At 59.5% G+C, this 10,000-nt stretch overlaps 1 non-coding gene across 1 annotated transcript; it reads right to left on the bottom strand.

Moving 5' to 3' along the window:
• Window positions 1-6,954: 6,954 nt before the first annotated feature.
• On the bottom strand, window positions 6,955-7,073 carry LOC148058496 (5S ribosomal RNA). The gene has a single exon (XR_015709798.1). It is a non-coding gene; the product is annotated as a 5S ribosomal RNA (ribosomal RNA).
• Between the last annotated feature and the right edge of the window lie 2,927 nt (window positions 7,074-10,000).

Genomic DNA, 10,000 nt, shown 5'->3' with positions numbered 1-10,000 from the left:
GGCCACCCTCCGAGCCTTTTCCTTCCCTCTCCTGTTATGGTGCCTCCCTATTAACCTCTAGGTGGTTGCGCTCGTGACATCAAAAAGACCACTTTTTGCAGAGCAGTCACACTCGGAAAAAATTTATTTCGTCAGGCAAAAGAACCAGAGTTCTCCGCGGCCATCCACTCCAACCTTGTCCGACTTTGAGGCACCAGGCTCGGCCACCCTCCGAGCCTTTTCCTTCCCTCTCCTGTTATGGTGCCTCCCTATTAACCTCTAGGTGGTTGCGCTCGTGACATCAAAAAGACCACTTTTTGCAGAGCAGTCACACTCGGAAAAAATTTCTTTCGTCAGGCAAAAGAACCAGAGTTTTCAGCGGCCATCCACTCCAACCTTGTCCGATTTTGAGGCACCAGGCTCGGCCACCCTCCGAGCCTTTTCACTCCCTCTCCTGTTATGGTGCCTCCCTATTAACCTCTAGGTGGTTGCGCTCGTGACATCAAAAAGACCACTTTTTGCAGAGCAGTCACACTCGGAAAAAATTTCTTTCGTCTGGCAAAAGAACCAGAGTGTTCAGCGGTCATCCACTCCAACCTTGTCCGATTTTGAGGCACCAGGCTCGGCCACCCTCCGAGCCTTTTCACTCCCTCTCCTGTTATGGTGCCTCCCTATTAACCTCTAGGTGGTTGCGCTCGTGACATCAAAAAGACCACTTTTTGCAGAGCAGTCACACTCGGAAAAAATTTCTTTCGTCTGGCAAAAGAACCAGAGTTTTCAGCGGTCATCCACTCCAACCTTGTCCGACTTTGAGGCACCAGGCTCGGCCACCCTCCGAGCCTTTTCACTCCCTCTCCTGTTATGGTGCCTCCCTATTAACCTCTAGGTGGTTGCGCTCGTGACATCAAAAAGACCACTTTTTGCAGAGCAGTCACACTCGGAAAAAAATTTCTTTCGTCAGGCAAAAGAACCAGAGTTTTCAGCGGTCATCCACTCCAACCTTGTCCGATTTTGAGGCACCAGGCTCGGCCACCCTCCGAGCCTTTTCACTCCCTCTCCTGTTATGGTGCCTCCCTATTAACCTCTAGGTGGTTGCGCTCGTGACATCAAAAAGACCACTTTTTGCAGAGCAGTCACACTCGGAAAAAATTTCTTTCGTCTGGCAAAAGAACCAGAGTTTTCAGCGGTCATCCACTCCAACCTTGTCCGATTTTGAGGCACCAGGCTCGGCCACCGTCCGAGCCTTTTCACTCCCTCTCCTGTTATGGTGCCTCCCTATTAACCTCTAGGTGGTTGCGCTCGTGACATCAAAAAGACCACTTTTTGCAGAGCAGTCACACTCGGAAAAAATTTCTTTCGTCTGGCAAAAGAACCAGAGTTTTCAGCGGTCATCCACTCCAACCTTGTCCGATTTTGAGGCACCAGGCTCGGCCACCCTCCGAGCCTTTTCACTCCCTCTCCTGTTATGGTGCCTCCCTATTAACCTCTAGGTGGTTGCGCTCGTGACATCAAAAAGACCACTTTTTTCAGAGCAGTCACACTCGGGAAAAATTTCTTTCGTCTGGCAAAAGAACCAGAGTTTTCAGCGGTCATCCACTCCAACCTTGTCCGATTTTGAGGCACCAGGCTCGGCCACCCTCCGAGCCTTTTCACTCCCTCTCCTGTTATGGTGCCTCCCTATTAACCTCTAGGTGGTTGCGCTCGTGACATCAAAAAGACCACTTTTTTCAGAGCAGTCACACTCGGGAAAAATTTCTTTCGTCTGGCAAAAGAACCAGAGTTATCAGCGGTCATCCACTCCAACCTTGTCCGACGTTGAGGCACCGATGTCGGCCAAGTTCTGAGCGTTCCACCGCCGAATGCCACTGGTCCTCAACACAGCGGACTTCCAATCCAACCTTGTCCGACTTTGAGGCACCGAAGTCGGCCTCAGCCCGAGCCTTCCCCCGCCGACCTCACTGGAGCCCGCCATCCAGGGACCGGCGGAGGTCGCCCGCATGACCGCGGCAAAGTGTCTCAAAGTCGGGCACGACCGCTCGAGTCACCCGCCAACCCGGTCCGGGGCACCTCCAGGGACCGGCGGAGGTCGCCCGCATGACCGCGGCAAAGTGTCTCAAAGTCGGGCATGACCGCTTGAGTCACCCGCCAACCCGGTCCGGGGCACCTCCAGGGACCGGCGGAGGACGCCCGCATGACCGCGACAAAGTGTCTCAAAGTCGGGCACGACCGCTCGAGTCACCCGCCAACCCGGTCCGGGGCACCTCCAGGGACCGGCGGAGGACGCCCGCATGACCGCGACAAAGTGTCTCAAAGTCGGGCACGACCGCTCGAGTCACCCGCCAACCCGGTCCGGGGCACCTCCAGGGACCGGCGGAGGACGCCCGCATGACCGCGACAAAGTGTCTCAAAGTCGGGCACGACCGCTCGAGTCACCCGCCAACCCGGTCCGGGGCACCTCCAGGGACCGGCGGAGGACGCCCGCATGACCGCGACAAAGTGTCTCAAAGTCGGGCATGACCGCTCGAGTCACCCGCCAACCCGGTCCGGGGCACCTCCAGGGACCGGCGGAGGACGCCCGCATGCCCGCGACAAAGTGTCTCAAAGTCGGGCACGACCGCTCGAGTCACCCGCCAACCCGGTCCGGGGCACCTCCAGGGACCGGCGGAGGACGCCCGCATGACCGCGACAAAGTGTCTCAAAGTCGGGCACGACCGTTCGAGTCACCCGCCAACCCGGTCCGGGGCACCTCCGGGGACCGGCGGAGGTCGCTCGCATGACCGCGACAAAGTGTCTCAAAGTCGGGCACGACCGCTCGAGTCACCCGCCAACCCGGTCCGGGGCACCTCCAGGGACCGGCGGAGGATGCCCGCATGACCGCGACAAAGTGTCTCAAAGTCGGGCACGACCGCTCGAGTCACCCGCCAACCCGGTCCGGGGCACCTCCAGGGACCGGCGGAGGACGCCCGCATGACCGCGACAAAGTGTCTCAAAGTCGGGCATGACCGTTCGAGTCACCCGCCAACCCGGTCCGGGGCACCTCCAGGGACCGGCGGAGGACGCCCGCATGACCGCGACAAAGTGTCTCAAAGTCGGGCATGACCGCTCGAGTCACCCGCCAACCCGGTCCGGGGCACCTCCGGGGACCGGCGGAGGACGCCCGCATGACCGCGACAAAGTGTCTCAAAGTCGGGCAGGACCGCTCGAGTCACCCGCCAACCCGGTCCGGGGCACCTCCGGGGAGCAGTGGAGGTCGCTCGCATGACCGCGACAAAGTGTCTCAAAGTCGGGCATGACCGCTCGAGTCGCCCGCCATCCCGGTCCGGAGCTCAACACTTTGTCGTTTTTTCCACTCCCTCCCCATTAACCTCTAGGTGGTTGCGCTCGTGACATCAAAAAGACCACTTTTTGCAGAGCAGTCACACTCGGAAAAAATTCGTTTCGTCTGGCAAAAGAACCAGAGTTCTCAGCGGGCTTCCAGTCCAACCTTGTCCGATTTTGAGGCACCAGGCTCGGCCACAGTCCGAGCCCATTCACTCCCTCCCCTGTTGTACTCGCTCCCTATTAACCTCTAGGTGGTTGCGCTCGTGACATCAAAAAGACCACTTTTTGAGGAGCAGTCACACTTAGGAAAAATCCGTTTGCGCTCACACCATCCCTCCCCATTAACCTCTAGGTGGTTGCGCTCGTGACATCAAAAAGACCACTTTTTGAGGAGCAGTCACACTTAGGAAAAATCCGTTTGCGCTCACACCATCCCTCCCCATTAACCTCTAGGTGGTTGCGCTCGTGACATCAAAAAGACCACTTTTTGAGGAGCAGTCAGACACCGAGGTTTTCTGGATTTATGTCCGTTTTCCTGGTTCTCTGACTCGGGCACCTTGTGACCGACATCCCCCCCTTCCCTGGTTCTATTTTGCCGATACTTTGGTGAGTTTTCTACCCGCAAACCAAGCCCCCCAAGCCCGCCGCCTGGTGGGGGAAGAGGCCCCCTGGTCCCGGTTCTATTTTAGGACACTTTGGTGAGTTTTCTACCCGCAAACCAAGCCCCCCAAGCCCGCCGCCTGGTGGGGGAAGATGCCCCCTGGTCCCGGTTCTATTTTAGGACACTTTGGTGAGTTTTCTACCCGCAAACCAAGCCCCCCAAGCCCGCCGCCTGGTGGGGGAACATGCCCCCTGGTCCCGGTTCTATTTTAGGACACTTTGGTGAGTTTTCTACCCGCAAACCAAGCCCCCCAAGCCCGCCGCCTGGTGGGGGAACATGCCGCCTAGCCCGGTTCTATTTTAGGTCACTTTGGTGAGTTTTCTACCCGCAAACCAAGCCCCCCAAGCCCGCCGCCTGGTGGGGGAAGAGGCCCCCTGGTCCCGGTTCTATTTTAGGTCACTTTGGTGAGTTTTCTACCCGCAAACCAAGCCCCCCAAGCCCGCCGCCTGGTGGGGGAAGAGGCCCCCTGGTCCCGGTTCTATTTTAGGACACTTTGGTGAGTTTTCTACCCGCAAACCAAGCCCCCCAAGCCCGCCGCCTGGTGGGGGAACATGCCCCCTGGTCCCGGTTCTATTTTAGGACACTTTGGTGAGTTTTCTACCCGCAAACCAAGCCCCCCAAGCCCGCCGCCTGGTGGGGGAACATGCCCCCTGGTCCCGGTTCTATTTTAGGACACTTTGGTGAGTTTTCTACCCGCAAACCAAGCCCCCCAAGCCCGCCGCCTGGTGGGGGAACATGCCGCCTAGCCCGGTTCTATTTTAGGTCACTTTGGTGAGTTTTCTACCCGCAAACCAAGCCCCCCAAGCCCGCCGCCTGGTGGGGGAGCATGCCCCCTGGTCCCGGTTCTATTTTAGGACACTTTGGTGAGTTTTCTACCCGGAAACCAAGCCCCCCAAGCCCGCCACCTGGTGGGGGAAGAGGCCCCCTGGTCCCGGTTCTATTTTAGGACACTTTGGTGAGTTTTCTACCCACACTGCATGTCCCCAAATGCCGCCATCTGGTGGGGGAACATGCCGCCTGCACCGGTTCTATTTTAAGTCACTTTGGTGAGTTTTCTGCCCACACTACGGGTCCCCAAATGCCGCCATCTGGTGGGGGAACATGCCGCCTGCACCGGTTCTATTTTAAGTCACTTTGGTGAGTTTTCTGCCCACACTACGGCTCCCCAAATGCCGCCATCTGGTGGGGGAACATGCCGCCTGCACCGGTTCTATTTTAAGTCACTTTGGTGAGTTTTCTGCCCACACTACGGGTCCCCAAATGCCGCCATCTGGTGGGGGAACATGCCGCCTGCACCGGTTCTATTTTAAGTCACTTTGGTGAGTTTTCTGCCCACACTACGGCTCCCCAAATGCCGCCATCTGGTGGGGGAACATGCCGCCTGCACCGGTTCTATTTTAAGTCACTTTGGTGAGTTTTCTGCCCACACTACGGGTCCCCAAATGCCGCCATCTGGTGGGGGAACATGCCGCCTGCACCGGTTCTATTTTAAGTCACTTTGGTGAGTTTTCTACCCACACTACGGGTCCCCAAATGCCGCCATCTGGTGGGGGAACATGCCGCCTGCACCGGTTCTATTTTAAGTCACTTTGGTGAGTTTTCTACCCACACTACGGGTCCCCAAATGCCGCCATCTGGTGGGGGAACATGCCGCCTGCACCGGTTCTATTTTAAGTCACTTTGGTGAGTTTTCTGCCCACACTACGGGTCCCCAAATGCCGCCATCTGGTGGGGGAACATGCCGCCTGCACCGGTTCTATTTTAGGTCACTTTTCTCACTTTCTGACCCACAAATAATGCCCCAAATGCCGCCGCCTGGTGGGGGGAACTGCCGCCTAGTCCCGGTTCTATTTTAGGTCACTTTTCTCACTTTCTGACCCACAAATAATGCCCCAAATGCCGCCGCCTGGTGGGGGGAACTGCCGCCTAGTCCCGGTTCTATTTTAGGTCACTTTTCTCACTTTCTGACCCACAAATAATGCCCCAAATGCCGCCGCCTGGTGGGGGGAACTGCCGCCTAGTCCCGGTTCTATTTTAGGTCACTTTTCTCACTTTCTGACCCACAAATAATGCCCCAAATGCCGCCGCCTGGTGGGGGGAACTGCCGCCTAGTCCCGGTTCTATTTTAGGTCACTTTTCTCACTTTCTGACCCACAAATAATGCCCCAAATGCCGCCGCCTGGTGGGGGGAACTGCCGCCTAGTCCCGGTTCTATTTTAGGTCCCTTTTCTCACTTTCTGACCCACAAATAATGCCCCAAATGCCGCCGCCTGGTGGGGGGAACTGCCGCCTAGTCCCGGTTCTATTTTAGGTCACTTTTCTCACTTTCTGACCCACAAATAATGCCCCAAATGCCGCCGCCTGGTGGGGGGAACTGCCGCCTAGTCCCGGTTCTATTTTAGGTCACTTTTCTCACTTTCTGACCCACAAATAATGCCTCAAATGCCGCCGCCTGGTGGGGGGAACTGCCGCCTAGTCCCGGTTCTATTTTAGGTCACTTTTCTCACTTTCTGACCCACAAATAATGCCCCAAATGCCGCCGCCTGGTGGGGGGAACTGCCGCCTAGTCCCGGTTCTATTTTAGGTCACTTTTCTCACTTTCTGACCCACAAATAATGCCCCAAATGCCGCCGCCTGGTGGGGGGAACTGCCGCCTAGTCCCGGTTCTATTTTAGGTCACTTTTCTCACTTTCTGACCCACAAATAATGCCTCAAATGCCGCCGCCTGGTGGGGGGAACTGCCGCCTAGTCCCGGTTCTATTTTAGGTCACTTTTCTCACTTTCTGACCCACAAATAATGCCCCAAATGCCGCCGCCTGGTGGGGGGAACTGCCGCCTAGTCCCGGTTCTATTTTAGGTCACTTTTCTCACTTTCTTACCCACAAATAATGCCCCAAATGCCGCCGCCTGGTGGGGGGAACTGCCGCCTAGTCCCGGTTCTATTTTAGGTCACTTTTCTCACTTTTCTACCCACAAATAATGGCAAAAAAAAATGCTTACAGCACCCAGTATTCCCAGGCGGTCTCCCATCCAAGTACTAACTGGGCCCGACCCTGCTTGGCTTCCGAGATCAGACGAGATCGGGCTCATTCAGGGTGGTGTGGCCGTAAGCGAGGGAAGCGCTTGTGAAATGCCCCAAAGTGTTGAAAATGTTCCCCAGGCCCCTGGTTCCCCATCCCCGCAGGAGGAGGCTCCCCAGGCCCCCTGGTTCCCCATCCCCGCAGGAGGAGGCTCCCCAGGCCCCCTGGTGCAGGAGGAGGCTCCCCAGGCCCCCTGGTGCAGGAGGAGGCTCCCCAGGCCCCTGGTTCCCCATCCCCGCAGGAGGAGGCTCCCCAGGCCCCCTGGTTCCCCATCCCCGCAGGAGGAGGCTCCCCAGGCCCCCTGGTGCAGGAGGAGGCTCCCCAGGCCCAATGGTTCCCCATCACCGCAGGAGGAGGCTCCCCAGGCCCCCTGGTTCCCCATGCCCGCAGGAGGAGGCTCCCCAGGCCCCCTGGTTCTCTATGCCCGCAGGAGGAGGCTCCCCAGGCCCCCTGCTTCTCCATCCCCGCAGGAGGAGGCTCCCCAGGCCCCATGGTTCCCCATCACCGCAGGAGGAGGCTCCCCAGGCCCCCTGGTTCCCCATCCCCGCAGGAGGAGGCTCCCCAGGCCCCATGGTTCCCCATCACCGCAGGAGGAGGCTCCCCAGGCCCCCTGGTTCCCCATCCCCGCAGGAGGAGGCTCCCCAGGCCCCCTGGTGCAGGAGGAGGCTCCCCAGGCCCCCTGGTTCCCCATCCCCGCAGGAGGAGGCTCCCCAGGCCCCCTGGTTCTCCATGCCCGCAGGAGGAGGCTCCCCAGGCCCCCTGGTTCCCCATCCCCGCAGGAGGAGGCTCCCCAGGCCCCATGGTTCCCCATCACCGCAGGAGGAGGCTCCCCAGGCCCCCTGGTTCCCCATCCCCGCAGGAGGAGGCTCCCCAGGCCCCCTGGTGCAGGAGGAGGCTCCCCAGGCCCCCTGGTTCCCCATCCCCGCAGGAGGAGGCTCCCCAGGCGCCCTGGTTCTCCATCCCCGCAGGAGGAGGCTCCCCAGGCCCCCTGGTTCTCCATGCCCGCAGGAGGAGGCTCCCCAGGCCCCCTGGTTCTCCATCCCCGCAGGAGGAGGCTCCCCAGGCCCCCTGGTTCTCCATCCCCGCAGGAGGAGGCTCCCCAGGCCCCCTGGTTCTCCATCCCCGCAGGAGGAGGCTCCCCAGGCCCCCTGGTTCTCCATCCCCGCAGGAGGAGGCTCCCCAGGCCCCCTGGTTCTCCATCCCCGCAGGAGGAGGCCCCCCAGGCCCCTGGTTCCCCATCCCCGCAGGAGGAGGCTCCCCAGGCCCCCTGGTTCTCCATGCCCGCAGGAGGAGGCTCCCCAGGCCCCCTGGTTCTCCATCCCCGCATGAGGAGGCTCCCCAGGCCCCTGGTTCTCCATGCCCGCAGGAGGAGGCTCCCCAGGCCCCCTGGTTCTCCATGACCGCAGGAGGAGGCTCCCCAGGCCCCCTGGTTCTCCATCCCCGCAGGAGGAGGCTCCCCAGGCCCCCTGGTTCCCCATCCCCGCAGGAGGAGGCTCCCCAGGCCCCCTGGTGCAGGAGGAGGCTCCCCAGGCCCAATGGTTCCCCATCACCGCAGGAGGAGGCTCCCCAGGCCCCCTGGTTCCCCATGCCCGCAGGAGGAGGCTCCCCAGGCCCCCTGGTTCTCTATGCCCGCAGGAGGAGGCTCCCCAGGCCCCCTGGTTCTCCATCCCCGCAGGAGGAGGCCCCCCAGGCCCCTGGTTCCCCATCCCCGCAGGAGGAGGCTCCCCAGGCCCCCTGGTTCTCCATGCCCGCAGGAGGAGGCTCCCCAGGCCCCTGGTTGGGAGAGGGGGAAAAAGAGCAAAGTGTTTAAAAATGCCCCAAAGTGTTGAAAATGTTCCCCAGGCCCCTGGTTCCCCATCCCCGCAGGAGGAGGCTCCCCAGGCCCCCTGGTTGGGAGAGGGGGAAAAAGAGCAAAGTGTTTAAAAATGCCCCAAAGTGTTGAAAATGTTCCCCAGGCCCCTGGTTCCCCATCCCCGCAGGAGGAGGCTCCCCAGGCCCCCTGGTTGGGAGAGGGGGAAAAAGAGCAAAGTGTTTAAAAATGCCCCAAAGTGTTGAAAATGTTCCCCAGGCCCCTGGTTCCCCATCCCCGCAGGAGGAGGCTCCCCAGGCCCCCTGGTTGGGAGAGGGGAAAAAAAGAGCAAAGTGTTTAAAAATGCCCCAAAGTGTTGAAAATGTTCCCCAGGCCCCTGGTTCCCCATCCCCGCAGGAGGAGGCTCCCCAGGCCCCCTGGTTGGGAGAGGGGGATAAAGAGCAAAGTGTTTAAAAATGCCCCAAAGTGTTGAAAATGTTCCCCAGGCCCCTGGTTCCCCATCCCCGCAGGAGGAGGCTCCCCAGGCCCCCTGGTTGGGAGAGGGAAAAAAAAGAGCAAAGTGTTTAAAAATGCCCCAAAGTGTTGAAAATGTTCCCCAGGCCCCTGGTTCCCCATCCCCGCAGGAGGAGGCTCCCCAGGCCCCCTGGTTGGGAGAGGGGAAAAAAAGAGCAAAGTGTTTAAAAATGCCCCAAAGTGTTGAAAATGTTCCCCAGGCCCCTGGTTCCCCATCCCCGCAGGAGGAGGCTCCCCAGGCCCCCTGGTTGGGAGAGGGGGAAAAAGAGCAAAGTGTTTAAAAATGCCCCAAAGTGTTGAAAATGTTCCCCAGGCCCCTGGTTCCCCATCCCCGCAGGAGGAGGCTCCCCAGGCCCCCTGGTTGGGAGAGGGGAAAAAAAGAGCAAAGTGTTTAAAAATGCCCCAAAGTGTTGAAAATGTTCCCCAGGCCCCTGGTTCCCCATCCCCGCAGGAGGAGGCTCCCCAGGCCCCCTGGTTGGGAGAGGGGGAAAAAGAGCAAAGTGTTTAAAAATGCCCCAAAGTGTTGAAAATGTTCCCCAGGCCCCTGGTTCCCCATCCCCGCAGGAGGAGGCTCCCCAGGCCCCCTGGTTGGGAGAGGGGAAAAAAAGAGCAAAGTGTTTAAAAATGCCCCAAAGT

Source organism: Callionymus lyra, unplaced genomic scaffold (assembly GCF_982586985.1).
Source record: "Callionymus lyra unplaced genomic scaffold, fCalLyr1.hap1.1 HAP1_SCAFFOLD_77, whole genome shotgun sequence".
Classification (NCBI taxonomy): Eukaryota; Metazoa; Chordata; class Actinopteri; order Syngnathiformes; family Callionymidae; genus Callionymus; species Callionymus lyra.
This window is presented reverse-complemented; position numbering and strand designations above follow the sequence as displayed.